Source organism: Pleurodeles waltl, chromosome 5 (genome assembly GCF_031143425.1).
Source record: "Pleurodeles waltl isolate 20211129_DDA chromosome 5, aPleWal1.hap1.20221129, whole genome shotgun sequence".
Lineage (NCBI taxonomy): Eukaryota > Metazoa > Chordata > Amphibia > Caudata > Salamandridae > Pleurodeles > Pleurodeles waltl.
The window spans coordinates 894,880,080-894,893,752 of NC_090444.1; the positions used below are offsets into that span (position 1 = coordinate 894,880,080).

Below are 13,673 nucleotides of genomic sequence, written 5' to 3' on the forward strand. Positions count from 1 at the left end.
CATTCCAGAAGGGTCTTCTTTGACTGGAAGGATCCGCAAGCACACAGGTAGCTTCCTGGTGATCGGGGGGAGAGGCACAAGTTACACAACAGATGTTCATTGGTGTGGGGGAACATTGTGTGGCACCAAGGACAGAAACAAAACGGCGTCCATTTCATCAGCTCAGAATAATCTTTGATGCTGCGTGGTAGGCCCGAAATGGGTAAAGTTGCCCCGGAACGGTGTCCAGTCTGTGCCCAGACTGACGAGCGAATATGGAAATACATGACCGAGAAACAACACCATTTGATAAAGAGAAAACAGAAGGAAAGATTTTGAACCGGAGCGAGTCGAAAGATGGAGCAAAGACACAAACGTCTGAACCTGATGGCGGAGAGAAAACAATCTAACAAAGAAGTTGGTGCCCATGCGCAGTATCACTGAGAATGAAGGTCACTCGATCCTGTGACTCGAAAATGCTTCTTTGAAGAAAAACAACTTGCAATACTCGGGATCCAACACTAGATGGCAGGAGTATGCATTGCATGTATATCTACAGCTACACATGTCGTTGAACAACATATTTTACTTACACAGTTTATGTCATTTGAGCAGCACAGCAATAAAGGGCAGTTGTTGCAATCTGAAAACTTTAAAAAGCAACAGAGAAGCTGATCAGGGAAGAAATCAAAGTTGCAAAAAAACGTTAAGCTGTGGGTGCGGGGAGGAGGGAGCAATTCACAGAGTCAGGAGGTATGGTATTTGGGGTTGGAAGAACATCATAAAGGATAGAGTATGACAACATGCACTCTTGTGAAATGCTTACACAAAAAGAAAAAAGGTAGTATCCTGAATATTAACAGTGGAAGAATACATGTCATCTAACCAAAAGGGTGGTAAAGAACCTATGCTCTAGGGTAGGGCAAACAGAAGAATAGGAAGGTATCAATACCATGGCTGGCGCGTGCTGTAGGGCCTGCCTGATGTCAGAATCCGTGCATTAATGTTTCCACCACACAGTCTGAGTCCAGAACCTGCCATTTGCAGAATCTAGTAGCTGCTGCAGCGCGCTATATGCGCATTATCTTTACTTCATGGCATTGGTCCTAAATATCTTTATAACAGCCATCTTGGGCAGGGCACTTTGGGTGTGGCACTTGGGGCGGGACACAAGTCTATTTAAGTGACCCCGCCTAGTTCTCACTGCTTACTATTCTGAGGATCTACTTGTTCACCTGGGAATTCCCCGTGTTGAGGCATTTGAAGCAGCAAGTTGCAGACACTCAGGGCGGTAAGACGGATGATGGTTTCTAGCTTCCAACATCCGTTTTCTTATTTGATAAAAATGTTTAAATGTTGATATTCTTTTTTTTGGAAAAAGTAGTAATCTTTGGCAATCAGCTGTAAATATTTAAACTGATAACAAACTAAGCAAATGTTTTGGTGCTACAGCGTTACCGCTTTCTCACGGTCACTTTTCAACTTCAGTTGCTTACTTGTGGAGTCGCTTGGTAACAACAGAGATACATTGTATAAGCGCGGTTATTCAGAAGAGGTTTAAATGGTTATGAATAAATGCTAATGCAATAATTTGAACTCAAGGGAATATCTGATTCTTCTACCGCTCAGAAAATATAATTTATATTGCAAACTGAGCAAATGTGAGCTTCATGACACTACCGTTGAATTCTTGGGTGTAATACTTACCCCACAAGGAAGGACCATGGGCGAAAGAAAAGTTCAAGCTGTCACCAATTGGCCAATCCCTAAAACTGTGCAAGATGTACAATGTTTTCTTGGTTTCGCCAACATTTATTGCAGATTTATTGATCATTTTTCTCAAACAGTATCACCCATTACCAAGTTGCTGAGGAAAAAAGAACCCTTCTTGTGGTCCCCAGAAGCTGATAAGGCCTTTTCGACCTTAAAGAAAGCCTTTTCTACTGTGCCTATCTTAGCTCATCCAGATACTGAATGCCCATTTGTTGTAGAAGCAGATGCTTCTGATATAGCGATAGGTGCAGTACTCTCTCAAAGCAATAAAGAAACTGGTCAACTTCATCCGGTGGCTTATATGTTGCGAAAGTTGAATGAGGCAGAGCAAAATTATGTAATAGCAGAAAAAGAGCTCCTAGCAATTCGTGACGCCTTTAAGGAATGGAGACATTACTTATTAGGTGCAAAATATATCATCACAGTCTACACAAACCATCGTAATCTACAATTCATGAGCGCAGCTCGCCTCTTAACACCCAGACAATTACGATGGATGTTATTTTTTGCAGAATTTGACTTTGTGGTAACCATTTGCCCTGGTAAAGACAAACGTAAAGCTGATGCTTTATCCAGACAAGATTCTACGATATTACCCATAACTCAACCACCACAAGCCATAATAGCACCTGAAAAGGTTCTATGTATTATAAAAACTGAAGACTTTTTTTTAAAACATCCGTAACTATTTTACCATTGAGAAATGGCAGAAATGGGTTCAAGCAAATCGTGCTAGAACTATCAAACAAGGCGTGCCCTTCCACAAATCTTGTTTGTTAGTCCCGAAAACTAGCCTACGTAAGTTAGTTTTTCACTGGCTACACACTGTCCCCACAGCAGGACATCCAGGCATCCCAAAGACACTTGAATTAATTCAAAGATACTTTTGGTGGCCTACCCTGGTAAAAGATGTTAAACAAATGGTAACAGACTGCTAAACCTTTGCCCGAACAAAAACAAGTCACTCAAAGCCCATCTGTAGATTTTACTACAGGATTACCATCAGTACAACATGATCCGTAATTCTCATAGTTGTAGACAGTCTCACTAAATATGCACACTTCATTGCTTGCAAAAAATTACCTATTTCAAGTGATTTGGCAATTATACTTCTAAATCAAGTGGTTCGCCTTCATGGACTGCCTAAAGTGATACTCTCTGACCGAGGTTCGCAATTTATCTCACGTTTCTGGCAAACATGGTGTAAAACATTACAAGTCACATCTACTCTGTCCACCTGTCATCATCCACAAACAAACGGACAAACCGAAAGATTAAATCAATAATTAAAGCAATATTTACGAGCTTATGCAGAAAAGGCAGTAACTTCTTGGGTATCAATGCTTTGGCTAGCTGAATTAGCCTATAATAACTCTTACCATACACCCACAGGATCAACATCTTTTTATGGGATGTTTGGGTATCACCCAGTTACATCACCTATCACAATACCCCAAGAAACCTCTCTTTCTCCTGCAGTCTCAGATACTATACAACAACTTTATCAGGGGCAAAAGCAAATTCAACAACACCTGGAAAAAGCAAAACTAAAACATAAAAGACATTATGATAAAAAACATTGGGAAGGTCCACAATACAAGCCAGGAGATAAAGTGTGGCTCTCAACCCGTCACATCACCTTTAAGAAAAAACATATGTTCCATCCTAAATACATTGGTCCTTACACAGTACTTCGGCAGATAAATCCAGTGACATACAAACTGCTTTTACCCACACCATTACATATTAACCCTGTTTTTCATATTTCCCTTCTGAAAAAAGCACATAAAAAATCCTGTTCTCGTCCTCCTCCAGTTCTAGTGCAAGGAGAATGGGAATATGAAGTGCGACAGATTTTAGATTAAATATTCCGAGGCCGCACCTTATGGTATCTGATAGCATGGAAAGGCTATGGACCAGAAAATGACTCCTGGGTTCCAGCACATGGAGTGCATGCCCCCACGACTCGTGCAGCTTTTTTACCGCCTCCATCCTAATAAACCAGGCCACAGAGCGCACTAGGAAGGGGGGGGGGGGGGGGAATACTGCCAACACCATGGCTGCTCGCGCGCTCTAGGGCCCGCCTGATGCCAGAATCCGTGCATTAGTGTTTCCACCACACAGTCTTAGTCCAGAAACAGCCATTTGCAGAATCTAGTACCTGCTGCAGCACGCTATACGTGCATTATCTTTATTTCCTGGCATTGGTCCCAAGTATCTTTATAACAGCCAACTTGGGCAGGGCACTTTGGGTGTGGCACTTGGGGCGGGGCACTTTGGGTGTCACACATGGGGCGGGGCACAAGTCTATTTAAGTGACCAAGTCCAGTTCTCAATGCTCACTATTTTGAGGATCTAGTGAGGACCGGAGCTTTTCTGTTTGAAGTCGGGTGTTTCCATGTTCCTGCTCGTTCACCTGGGATTTCCCCATGTTGAGGCATTTGAAGCAGCGAGTTGCAGACACTCAGGGCAGTAAGACGGGTGGTGGTTTCTAGCTTCCATCATTCGTTTTCTTATTTGATAAAACTGTTTAAAGATTGATATTCTTTTTTTTGGCGAAAGTAGTAATCTTTGTCAATCAGCTGTAAATATTTAAACTGATAACAAACTAAGCGAATGTTTTGTTGTTACAGCATTACCACTTTCTCGCGGTTACTTTTCAACTTCAGCTGCTTACTTGTGGAGTCGCTCTGTAGCGACAGAGATACATTGTATAAGCGCGGTTATTCAGAAGAAGTTTAAATGGTTATGAGTAAGTGCTAAGGCAATAATTTGAACACAAGGGAATATCTGATTATGGTCAACGTAAAATACGGACACAAACTGAAATCGTGTATCTTGGAAAGTTTTTCAAATGAGAAGTAACATTTCTTTGAGTGAATATTGTGTTAACATTTCATTTCTTTGAAACTTATGAAAGGCGCTATGATTTACTATTGTTCCAAGCGACTGCTGGATTTATAGTTGACAGATTCAAAAGAGTTCTGTGATTGATATTTCTTTGTAGTATCTGTGATTCTTGTTTCTGCAGGTCTCCTTCCCTGCTGTACCCATCCTTAACTTCCTACCCCCCCCACTTGGCCACTCCAAGACTCTGCGCTATTAAGGCTTTTAGAGTTGGAGCTGCCAGTAGGTGGGCCTATTGACAACAACGCGTGTACCCTGAGGATTTGGTCTCGCTGACAGAAGGTAAGCCATCTGACAAGAAGCAAGCAAATGCGAGAGGGGAAAGCCAATCTTTTGTAAGCAATGGGCTGTCTCTAAGGCGACTGCAAGTGTTTGGTATGGTCCACGGGAGTTCTAGCAACCTTCAGATGAGACAGAAATAATAATAATAATAATAATAATAATAATAATAATAAGCATTGTCAAAGCCAATAGAATTTGCCTATTGGGGTAGACCCCAGAGTAGAGTGGGGTAGACTAGGGTAGAGTGGTGTTGGGGTGGAATTGAGTGGGTGTGGGCTGGTTAAAGTGGGGTGTGGTAGATTGGAGTGGGGGAGTTGGGTAGATTGGAGTGGGGTAGATTCAATTGGGGTAGCCTGGGGTAGAGTGGGGCAAATAGAAGTAGGGTAGACAGGAGTAGGGTAGATCCAGTTACAGTAGGGTGGGATATATTGGGGTTGAGTGGAGTGGGATGGCTTGAGGTAGACTGGAGAAGGGAAGGCTGCTGTGGAGTAGGGGAGACTAGAGTAAAGTAGATGCATGGATTATAGTTGGGTAGATTGGAATGGAATGGGGTTAGACTTAAGTGGAGTGGGGTAGACTGGTGTGGAGTGGGGTAGATTGGAGTGGGGTAGAATGGGGTAGAGTGGAGTAGGATATACTGAGGTAGAGTGGAGGAGGATATACTGGGGTAGAGTGAAGTGGGGTGGGGTAGACTGGAGATGAGTGAGGTACACTGGGTGGATTATAGTAGGGTAGATTTGAGTGAAGTGGGATAGACTAGTATGGACAGATAGGAGTGGGGTAGATTGACATGAAGTTGGAAAGGGTAGTGTGGGGTAGATTGCTAGGGGTGGGGAAGACTGGTGTGGGTGGAGTAGAATGGAGTGGGTAAGATTGGAGTGAGGTAGACTGGGCAAGAGTGCAGTAGATTGGAGTGGAGTACAATGGGAGGAGTTAGATTGGAGTAGGGTAATTTGGTGTTGGAGTGGGGGGTAGATTGGGTTAGACTGGACTAGAGTGGGTTAGATTTGAGTGTTGTGTGGAAGACTAGCATGACGTGGAGTGCGGTAGATTCAGTAAAAAGGAATGGAGAGTAGTAGATTGTGGTAAAGTGAAGTGGGGTACACTGGGTGGACTAGAGTGGAGTTAGATAGACTGGAGTGGAGTTGGATAGATTGAAGTGGATTGACAGAGACTGGCAAAGAGTGGGTGAGGTAGATTAGAGTTACATGGGATTGATTGGGTGAATTAGAGTAGGGTAGATTGGAGGGGGATGACTGGAGTAGGGTAGTTTGGAGTTGGGTAGATTGGTGTGGAACTGGGGAGACTGGAACAGATTAGGGTCGAGTGGAGTAGATTAGAGTGGAGTAAAGTGGGGAGGGGTAGATTGGAGTAGGGTAGATGGGGTGGGGTAGACTGGAGTGGGGTGGGTTGGGTTAGACTGGAGTGAGGTAGATTTGAGTGGAATGGAGTCGATTGGGTAGATTGGAGTGTGGTAGATTGGAGTAGAGTGGGTAGAATGTTCTATATTTGAGTGGGTGGATTGTGGTGAAGTTGGGGTAGACTGGAGTGCAGCGAGGTAGATAAGGGTGGAGAGGAGTTGGATAGATTGCAGTGGGGTTTGGAGCAGAATGGGATAAACTGGAATGGGGTAAATAGGACTAGGTAGATTGGAGTGGAGTTGGGCAGATTGGAGTGGAGTAGATGGGGTAGGTTGGAGTGAAATGGAGCAAACTGGAGTGGAGTGGGTTGGTTTGGGGTAGATTCAAGTGGGGTAGAGTGGAGTGGGGTTGACTGGGATAGATTTGGGTGGAGTGTTGTAGAATGTGGTGGAGTGGGGAGGGGTTGTTTGGGTTAGACTGAGTGGGGTAGATTGGAGTGGGGCAAAGTGAAGTGAGGCAGGGTGGGGTAGACTGAGGGTAGATTGCAGTGTAGTAGGGTAGACTGGAGTGGAGGGGCATAGATTTGATCATGGTGGAGTGGACTGGAGTAGACCAGAGTGGGGTAGATGGTGATTAAAGTGGTGTAGATTGGAGTGGAGTACATAGGGTTGGGGTGCAGTGGGGTGGGTGGAGTGAGGTGGACTGGGGTGAGGTAGATTGGAGTGGAGTACATTGTAGCGAAGTGGAGTGGGGTAGTTTGGAGTGGAGTGGGATAGACTGGAGTTTGGTAGACTGGAGTGGAGTTTTGTAGATTTGAGTGGAGTGGGGAGTGTAGGGGTGTAGAATGATGTGGTGTGTTGTGGAGTGGGTGGCACAGTGTGGAGTGGCATGCCGTAGACTGGAGCGGCATAGAATGGAGTGGTGTACCACAGAATGGAAGGGCAAAAAGTGGAGTGGCGTAGCATAGAGTATGCATAGTGTGGTATCGCACTGCCATCACAGACAACACATTTTCAATTGAAATGACCATTACATTTGCACTGAAACAGGGTTTTATTGCATACAAACGATAACGTGTGCAAATCTATTGATGCGTTTTGACCGTATTAAAATATGTTTCCACCACACTTCAGAATTACAAAAATATGCTTCATTTTTCTGATTCTGATATATTCTGAAACATCAGCACAGTTCATTTTTTTATTGTGTACTAGGGAGAAAATAACATCCTACACCCTATCCTCTAACATTGGTATTCAGCAAGTAAACACCAAGCTTCTTTGGAAGACAGAGCCTGACATTCGACCTCTGTCATTGAATGCACAGCAAATGTGATATGAGAACAAGATTTAAAGGCCTGTTTACAATAAGCGAGTTTGTGGAAGAATACAGTAAACAAGTTTGGGCAATGGGAGTGATGAACTCAAGCTGGACAGCCTAAACAAATAAAGAAAGCAAATAGAAAGCCAGAAAATGGGAATTACAATCCAAAAAGCCAATGGTTAGCAATGGCCGCAATGCATTCCCAGGGAAGCTTTCAGAATGCCCACAAGAAGTTGTAAGCAAACCAGACGGCTGGGCTGTCTGGTAGGGTTCTACCTAAAAGGGTCTCAGGTTACTTACAGAATACAACTATGATGATATATGCTGTTTTTAGTATAGCGATCATTTCTTTTAAGGTCGAAAAACTCAATAATTAAAAATAAAGGGGACTTTCTTTAATCTCTCCTTGAAAGCAGTTTTGATCAACTAAATGTAGTGTCCCTTACCTATTTAGCATCACAGATAAATAACTTACTATTTCAGTCTCAACTATTTCTTGTCAAGTTATTCTATCTTCCAAACTTTATCTTGAGGGACCACTCAAACTGCAAATTGGTGCTCCTCACGGGCAGTGTTTTGATGAGACCTGTGAGGGGAAGTCCCTCCATTTACCTTCTCAACATTGTAGCCTCAAGGTGGTATCCCCTCTATAAATCCCCGTGCTCAACCCGTGGCTAGAAGCAACTCCCTCTGGTTTTCAGGTGGAGGAGCTACTTCCGGGGAGCAGCCAAATGACCTTCCCATCTAAATCAAGTCTAAGGATTGGCATAGATGGGGGTTACTTTACATTTATTTTTTTGTGCCTTTGTGATGTTCACAAACACTACGAGCAAAACATTTGGTAATATTGAATGCTATCAATGGAATGTGTGTGCACAGTAAATGCTTTGTGAACACTAGGTGGGGATTCTTCCATAGGTTTACTTGTAGCTACTTGTAAATTTATTCATTTGTAAGAAAGGCATATGCAAAATGGAGGACTGATATTGCCATCATTCCCTATCTTACTGAACTTCTCTTGCAAAAATTGCAGTGCCCTATGCCTAAATCTGATTAGGACAGCCTTTTCGTCTTTGGCAAATCTATTACTTTCTGTAACTGATACAAAGTTCATGCTGATGGTGTGGTGACTGACACAGCTTTTAGCAAACAAAGAAGTTCGGCTGGCACTGAAACAAAATCAGAAAAAGTTTGGGCATGGTAGACTGGCATCAGTCTGGGTACCCTCTCCCTCCAACCTCAGCTCTCGGGGGCTCACAGATGCACCAGATGGAGCAGAGTTGTAGTAAAAGAGGACCAGCAAAATCTGGATGAAAGTTGCACTTCATGAAAGTGCACTGCCACGAGCTGCTAACTCCAGAAATGGTTATGGGGCTCGGGCCCAGCATCAGCTGCATCACCACCAAAGCCATCTCCGATGATACCACTGAGACTGGAGTTGCGGAATGGACTGGCTGACCGGAAGTCTTACTGCACAAATGGAAGCGATGCTGCGAAGCAGATGAGTCTCTTATGATCCTTCCTGTTTTTTCTTCCTGAAGGACTTATCCTTTCCTTGGAACCAGCCTGCATCAATGATTTGTTGGTCGAAGGCTAGTAAGAGAGCGAGAGCTGGTAGAGGACTTTGATCTCTTACTCTTTCATAGCCTTAGCATGAATGAGGCCACATATTGTGCACAATATGGAGTGTTATTCAGACCCCAGGCATCACAGGCAGATACTGTGTGGGTCCAAAAGTGAAAACTGCTTGTCGTAGGACTGACACGGCCTAAACCCTAAAATTTAAGGAGGAAGTCATGTCTGTTAAAAATACTGCAAAATAATTTTGAAAGGCTATGTTCTGAGAAAAACAACTCCAGATCTGAAAGGTACGCAAAAAAGGAACCAGTATCAGTGAGCAGTGGTGGTGCTTTATATGGCTTTATGATGTCATACCCAGAGATAGATACTAGCACAGAGTCAGAGCCAGCACAAAACCTATCAGCATAGGAGAGCTATTTCAGCTTTCCCTGTAAATTTTGGTATTTGGAGAGATTCAACAGTTGAGAGACCTGCAAGAAGTAGTGACCACAAGAAATATGAATATGGACATACAAGTTGGAACTTCTCTCCAACTTGCTGAACAACTCTAGAATAAAGATTTTAAGGCTAATGCATTCATAGGCTAAATTCCGCACACTCCTTCTGCGCCTGGATGCACTTTATAACTCCCTGCCCATTTGATCAGGCTCTGCAGTTACTGACATTTCCAGATCACAGTCCTAGGTGCGCCCCCGTTTCTTCCTAGCTAGTAACAAGACCAATAACTTAAGCTCTGCTGGCCTGCAGTGCGGCTGTCTATCTTTCTTGTGCAGAGTTCTCTCGTCAGTTCCAAGAGTCTTCACAACGCCAAGCATCCTTCTCTACTACTTGTTGGAGACAGCCAGAGCAGATATGCCAAAAAAACAAACAAATGCAAGTGCAGGCGAATTGAATGGTTACACTGCTCGAGGGGCACACTCCTTTTCGTCACCGCCTTGTGTAATTTGTCCTTCAACTGTGCTTTTGTCTAGGCTGTTCATAGGATACCTATGTGATCTACACCAAGCCTTCTAAGTCTGTGTTGGAGACCATCATTGGTCCACAAGTAAGAAGCGACGCCCTAGGCCTAAGGCCCTCATGAAGTGAGGCATCCCCATTTTACCAGACTGAGACTCACAACCCTCAACTCAGGAGGTAGGCTTATCTCGCTTGACCCAAAGAATATGCTTTTCAGAAACCCCCAAGATACTCTCTGTTAGACTTTTCATCCTTGGCGTGGTCTCCCTTAACTTTTTGCCTCTGTTCCCCAGGTTGTTGATGTGTGCTGGACTCTGATTTTACTGTTTTTGTTACTCTGGGCACTTTACCACTGCTAACCAGTGCTAAAGTGCAAGTGCTCCTGTTTAAAATGTGTACATAATTGGTTCTCCATGATTGGCACATTGGTTTTACTGTTAAGTCCCTAGTAAAGTGCACTAGAGGTGCCCAGGGCATGTAAATCAAATGTTACTAGTGGGCCTGCAGCACTGGTTGTGCCACTCACACAAGTAACCCTGTAATCATGTCTCAGACCTGCCACTGCAGTGTCTGTGTGTGTACCTTTACACTATAAATTCGACTTGGCAAGTGTACCCAGGCCTAAACCTTCTCTTTTCTTACATGTAAGGCACCCCTAAGGTAGGCCCTAGGTAGCCCCAAGGGCAGGGTGCCGTGTATGGATAAGGTAGGACATATAGTAATGTGGTTTATATGTCCTGACAGTGAAATACTGCCAACTTCGTTTTTCACTGTTGCAAGGCCTGTCTCTCTCATAGGATAACATGGGGGTTACCTTTAAATATGATTAAAGTGTAGATTCCCCTAGAGAGTAGATGGACATGTGGAGTTTGGAGTCCCTGAACTCACAATTTAAAAATACATCTTTTAGTAAAGTTGATTTTAAGATTGTGCATTTGAAAATGCCACTTTTAGACAGTGAGCATTTTCTTGCTTAAACCATTCTGTGACTCTGCCTTGTTTGTGGATTCCCTGTCTGGGTCAGTTTGACAGTTGGGTTGTTTTTCACCTCACACTAGACAGTGACACAAAGGGAGCTGGGGTGTAACCTGCATTTCCTGATTAGCCATCTCTGCTAGGAGGGAGGGGTGGGGTCACTCTCATCTGAAAGGACTGTGCCTGCCTCTGACAATGCAGGCTCCAACCCCCTGGTGTGTGTCTGAGGCCTTGCCTGGGCAAGGCAGGATTTCACAAGTAGGTGCGAGTCCCCTTTGAAGAAAGGTGACTTCAAAGACTAAAATGGGTATAAGAAGGGCACCCAAATCTACAGACTTTAGAAACACTTCTGGAACCAAGAGGAACCTCTGCCTGGAGAAGAGCTGATAGCTGAGGAAGAAGTGCTGCCCTGCCTGTGACTGTGCTTAGTGGAGCTTTCCTGCAGTGCTGCTTCTGCCAGAGTAAGAGGGCAAAGACTGGACTTTGTGTGCCTTCCATCTTGTGAAGAAATCCCCAAGGGCTTGAGTTAGAGCTTGCCTCCTGTTGTTTGAAGTCTCAGGGACAGCAAAGACTTCTCTCTGCCAGCACCTGGAGTCTCTGGAGAGACTCCTGCTCTGACAAGTGGTGCCCTATCCAGTCCCGGGGCCCTTGAAAGGAAAGCTGGTGGAAATCCAAGGAAATCGACTTCGGACGACTCCGGACCGACGCCGCTGCTGAATCCGGTGACGCCGCCTGCACCCGACGCCGTGACCTTTGCTGGAACGCGACACTCTTCGCAGGCCCGACGCCGCCGCAGCCCCGATGAAGTCCGCGACTCCGTGGAAGTCGCTGCACCACGTCGTGACCAACGCCGCTCGAAGTGCACGGATTCAACGTTTCACACAGACGCCGCGATCCCCGACTTCGCGCATCGGCTTGTTTTCACTCTTCACCAAAGGTACTGTGTACTTGGGGGTCTACACGACTCCGTGTCCGGCGCCGCTGGTGTCGGCTTGTTGGGAACAACTCCATCACGACGCCGTGTTAACATCTCATCTAAGCATTTTTGTTTCTAAGCGCTATTTTTGGAGTTTAATCTTTCAAAATTCATAACTTGACTTGTGTATGTTGGATTTTTGTCGTTTTGGTCTTGTTTTGTTTAGATAAATATTTCCTATTTTTCTAAACTGGTGTTGTGTCATTTTGTGGTGTTTTCATTAAGTTACTGTGTGTGTTGGTACAAATACTTTACACCTAGCACTCTGAGGTTAAGCCTACTGCTCTGCCAAGCTACCAAGGGGGTAAGCAGGAGATAGCTGAGGGTGATTCTCTTTTACCCTGACTAGAGTGAGGGTCCTTGCTTGAACAGGGGGTAACCTGACTGTCAACCAAAGACCCCATTTCTAACACTCTCCATTCACTTTGCGAAAACAATGTACTATTGATTGCCATTATGAATGCCTTGTTTGTTTCTTTTCAGGGATCTGTGAATATTAAGATCAGGTAGGATTTGCAACTCTATAACCAGGTGCCTCATTCTTTTCCATCATTTTACAGGTTTGTGATTATTCTGAGTTTCAGTTATCAACAGTGATCAAAATATATTCGTGAACACTGTTGAATCATTCTTGAGGTCTGTGGTGTGATCTTTAAGAATCTGTCCTGGCTCTGTTGGCCATCTGATGGAGGCCTATGATGAACTGCTTTTGCTGAAGGTCATGATTTCAGTCTTGCTGGTGATCAGCTTCATATGTTAGATCTTTATCCAGTGGGCAATTTCAGTTCTGCCGGCACTGAACATGATCGGAAATTGGCCGTCTTGACCCTAAGGGGGAGAATAAGTTCCATGTCATCTGCAAAGGAGTGGATGTTCATGTTGTGAGAGCTGATGATGCTGGTTAGAGGGATCATGTATGAGCTGAAGAAGGTCAGGCTCAGGGAGGATCCTTCCGGAACTCAACAGGTAAAGTAACGGGGGTCTTCGGAGGACAGTGCCAGGCTGACTGAGTCCTTTCAGTCAGAAAGAAGCAGATCCAGCCGAGTGTGAGCATTAAATGAGGGGGAGGTGGAAAACTGTGACAAACACTGTGGAGAGGTCCAGGAGTTTGAGGGCAGCTGTGTCTCTTCCATCAAAAGTCATGTGAATGTTATCCTTTAGCGGCAAAAAGCGCAGTTTCCATCTGTGACTGGATCTGAAGCCAGACTGAGTGGTGTTGAGGAGCTATTGGTCATTGAGGTAGTTGGTGAGGCATCTATTGATGATTTTCTTCAAGACCTTAGCCTTGAAAGGTATCAGGGAGACTGGCAGGTGCTGAAGGGTCCAGGGAGGATTTCTTCAGCAGTGGGAGGATGGCTGCTTGTTTTGAAGCATCTGCGTAGGACACAGAAAAGGTGAAGGAGTTTAGATTGGGAGTGACCATGGCACTGATGAGTTACAGCCCTCTGGAGTAGGCTTGGTGGGGGTAGGGGTCCGATGGGGCCACTGAGTGGATGGGTTTCATGGTGGGGGCAGTTTCTTCTGGGGTGATGGCAGACCATGTGGTAAAGCATACATAT

General features: G+C 44.6%; 1 protein-coding gene across 1 annotated transcript in view; it reads right to left on the reverse strand.

Annotated features, from left to right (window-relative positions):
* FSAF1 (40S small subunit processome assembly factor 1) overlaps nt 1-13,673 on the reverse strand; it is a 175,499-nt gene that overhangs the window by 64,790 nt on the left and 97,036 nt on the right. The window lies entirely within an intron of this gene.